The sequence below is a fragment of the Capricornis sumatraensis genome, chromosome 14, assembly GCF_032405125.1.
Source record: "Capricornis sumatraensis isolate serow.1 chromosome 14, serow.2, whole genome shotgun sequence".
Lineage (NCBI taxonomy): Eukaryota > Metazoa > Chordata > Mammalia > Artiodactyla > Bovidae > Capricornis > Capricornis sumatraensis.
This window is the reverse complement of record NC_091082.1, coordinates 9,292,833-9,297,487: the sequence shown is the minus strand read 5'-3', so window position 1 is coordinate 9,297,487 and position 4,655 is coordinate 9,292,833.

Sequence of the window (4,655 nt, the reverse complement as noted above, 5' to 3'; positions counted from 1 at the left end):
TATTTCTTGGTTTGTTTCTATTTGTTGGTTACCTATTTGTTGGCTGTCTATCATAGCATGCGTATGTCAATCCCAATCTCCCAATTTATCCCTGCTCCCCATTCTTCTGGACTTCCCTGGTGGCTCAGATGGTCAAACATCTGCCTGCAGATTTTTTGACCCAGGGTTCAGTCCCTGAGTCAGGAAGATCCCCTGGAGAAGGGAATGTCAATCCACTTGCCTGGAGAATTCCATAGACAGAGGAGCATGACGGGCTACAGTCCATGGGATTGCAAAGAATCAGATCTGACTGAGCAGCTAACACTTCCCATTCCTTCTGGTAACCATCAATTTTTTTTGTTTTGTTTTGTTTTCTACATCTATGATTCTGTTTCTATTTTGTAATTAGGTTCATTTGTACCATTTATTTTAGAGTCCATGTATAAGTGGTAATATATGATATTGGTCTTTGTCAGACTTGCTTCACCACAAATGGCATTATTTAATTCTTTTTATGGCTGAGTAGTATTCCATTGTATATATATATATATATATATATATATATATATATATATATATATATACACACACACAATGTGTATATATATATACCACATCTCTTTAATCCAGTCGTCTATTGATGGACATTTAGGTTGCTTTCATGTCCTGGCTTTTGTAAATAGTGCTGCAGTGAACATTGGGGTACATGCATCTTTTTGAATATGTTTCTTTTTTGAGATATATTTGCAATCATATAGTAGCCCTATTTTTAGTTTCTAAAGGAACCTCCACACTGTTCTCCAAGTGGCTGCACCAATTTACATTCCCACTAACAGTGTGGAAAGGTTCCCTTTTCTCCACACCTTCACTAGCATTTATTGTTTGTAGACTTTTAGATGATGGCTGTTCTGACTGGTGTGAGGTGGTACCTTATTGTAGTTTAGATTTGCATTTTTTAAAATAATGAGCACTGTTGAGGATCTTTTCATGTGCCTCTTGACCATCTGTGTGTCTTTTTTAAAGAAATATCTATTTAGATCTTTTGCCATTTTGGAGTTGGGTTGTTTGTTTTCTTTTACTGCATGAGCTACTTGTATATTTTGGAGATTAATCCCTTGTCAGTCACTTCATGCGATATTTTCTCCTATTCAGTGGATTGCCTTTTTGTTTTGTTTATGGTTTCCTTTGCTGCGCAAAAGCTGTGAAGTTTAATTAGCTTCCATTTATTTATTTTTGTTTTTATTTTCATTGCTCTAGGAGGTGGATAAAAAAAAAGATCTTACTGTGATTTATGTCAGAGAGGTTCTGCCTGTGTTTACCTTTAACAGTTTTATAGTGTCCAGTCTTACATCTAGATCTTTGATCCATTTTGAGTTGATTTTTGTGTATGGTATTAGGGAGTATTCTTTCATTATTTTACATGTAGCTGTCCAGTTTTCCTAGCGCAACCTATAGAAGAGACTGTGTTTTTTTCCATTGTATGTTCTTGCCTCTTTTGTCATATTAGGTGACCATAGTTGTGTGGGTTTATCTCGGCTTTCTATCCTATTCCATTGATCTATATTTCTGTTTTTTTTTTTTTTTTTAGCCAATACCACCCTGTTTTGATAACTGTACCTTTGTAGTATAGCCTGATGTAGGGACCCTGATTTCCCCAGCTCTATTTTTCTTTCTCATGATTGCTCTGGCTGTTCAGAGTCTTTCATGTTTCCATATAAATTGTAAATTATTTTCTTCTAATTCTGTAAAAAATGCTATAATTTCATAGGGATTGTATTGAATCTGTAGATTACTTGGGTGGTATAGTCATTTTGACAACATTGATTCTTTCACACCAAGAGCATGGTATATCTCTCCATCTGTTCGTGTCATCTTTGATTTCTTTCATCAGTATCTTATAGTTTTTGAAGTACAAGTGTTTTGTCTCCTTGGGTACGTTTGTTTCTAGCTTTTTATTCTTTTTGATGTGATGGTAAATTAGATTGTTTCCTTAATTTCTCTTTCGAATTTTTCACTATTAGTGTATAGGAATGCAAGAGATTTCTGTGTTTTAATTTTGTAGCTTGCGACTTCACCAAATTCATTGAGGAGCTCTGGTTTTCTGGCAACATCATTAGCATTTTCTATGTATAGTATCATGTCATCTGCAAACAGTGACATTTTACTTCTTTTCCTTTTTCATTCTTATTATGAAATTTTAAAATATTACTTATGTAATTTTAGATATTTTATATTATATTACATATAACTTATTTTATATATAATAGAAATATAGCATATGTATGAACATATGTATGCTGAAATATGATTCTGTGAAAGTGCTGCACAGCAAATTTGGAAAACTCAGCAGTGGCCACAGGACTGGAAAAGGTCCATTTTCATTCCAATCCCAAAGAAAGGCAATGTCAAAGAATGCTCAAACTACCACATAATTGCACTCATCTCACATGCTAGTAAAGTAATGCTCAAAATTCTCCAAGCCAAGCTTCAGCAGTACGTGAACCATGAAATTCCAGATGTTCAAGCTGGTTTTAGAAAAGGCAGAGGAACCAGAGATCAAATTGCCAACATCTGCTGGATCACAGAAAAAGCAAGAGAATTTCAGAAAAACATTTATTTCTGCTTTATTGACTATGCCAAAGCCTTTGACTGTGTGGATCCCAATAAACTGTGGAAAATTCTGAAAGAGATGGGAATATCAGACCACCTAACCTGCCTCTTGAGAAACCTATATGCAGGTCAGGAAGCAACAGTTAGAACTGGACGTGGAACAACAGACTGGTTCCAAATAGGAAAAGGAGTACAAAAAGGCTCTATATTGTCACCCTGCTTATTTAACTTATATGCAGAGTACATCATGAGAAATGCTGGGCTGGAAGATACACGAGCTGGAATCAAGACTGCTGGGAGAAATATCAGTAACCTCAGATATGCAGATGACACCACCCTTATGGCAGAAAGTGAAGAGGAACTAAAAAGCCTCTTGATGATAGTGAAAGAGGAGAGTGAAAAAGTTGGCTTAAAGCTCAACATTCAGAAAATGAAGATCATGGCACCTGGTCCCATAACTTCATGGGAAATAGATGGAGAAACAGTGGAAACAGTGTTAGAGTTTATTTTGGGGGACTCCAAAATCACTGCAGATGGTGATTGCAGCCATGAAATTAAAAGACGCTTACTCCTTGGAAGGAAAGTTATGACCAACCTAGACAGCATATTAAAAGGCAGAGACATTACTTTGCCAACAAAGGTCCGTCTAGTCAAGGCTATGATTTTTCCAGTGATCATGTATGGATGTGAGAGTTGGACTGTGAAGAAAGTTGAGCACCAAAGAATTGATGCTTTGAACTGTGGTGTTGGAGAAGACTCTTGAGAGTCCCTTGGACTGCAAGGAGATCCAACCAGTCCATTCGGAAGGAGATCAGCCCTGGGATTTCTTTGGAAGGAATGATGCTAAAGCTGAAACTCCAGTACTTTGGTCACCTCATGCAAAGAGCTGACTCATTGGAAACTACTCTGATGCTGGGAGGGATTGGGGCAGGAGGAGAAGGAGATGATCGAGGATGAGATGGCTGGATGGCATCACCGACTTGATGGACGTGAGTTTGAGTGAACTCTGGGATTTGGTGATGGACAGGGAGGCCTGGAGTGGTGTGGTTTATGGGGTTGCAAAGAGTCGGATACGACTGAATGACTGAACTGAACTGAACTGATGCACACATACATATAATTTTGCATATTTTATATTCCTTTCATTTATAACATAAGATAAATATATTCTCATTATTTGCCATAATTATGTTCTACAAGGTTGCCACAAACACTGAATTGTTGAGTACTGGGCCACTGTTCCTAGCAGTAAAGACAGTTCTTCAAGCTTCTGGTTGCATTTTAGTCTCATTTCATCAACCAACCAAAGTACAGTCTTGCTTTATGTGTGTTCATGTTTGAATACACCTTTTTACTGTACTGCTAGTTCATTAATATCAAACTTACAGCCAAGTCTGACTGTCCCTTAGTGAAGCTTACCCAACACATGTATTTTTTCCATAAGGCACACCATAGCCTCCTCAGGTTTAGGGCACTAGATACCTCTGCACTTCCATGCTTGTGCACTGTTTAAAAAGAGAGATTACCAGAAGAGAAGGAGATAAAAAGATGCCAAACTATGTCCAAGCAGACTGAGAAAAGGACACTTGTACAGTATGAGACTTGGAATAAAGCAGAGGCACACTTTATTCAGCCTTAACCAGGAACATGTGCCTGGTGACTCAGATTTTCCAATGTTCTGCATACATCTGTGAGTAACTACAAAAGCACTATAGTTATTTATTTTGGAATTAAAATCAATTTTAACAAGTTGGCTACTTCACAAATACAGAATCCATGAATAATGAGGATCTCCTTGGAAAGGTTATGTATGTATAACATAAATAAGGGCAAATGTGTATACATGTGAAATACTGGGCTCAATGAATCACAAGCTGGAGTCAAAATTGCTGGTAGAAATATCAACAGCCTCGGATGTGTAGCATGATACCACTCAAACGGCAGAAAGTGAAGAGGCACTAAAGAGCCTCTTGATGAAGGTGAAAGAGGAAAGTAAAAAACCTGGCTTGAAACTCAACATTCAGAAAACCAGGATCATGACATCTGATCCCATTGTTTCATGGCAG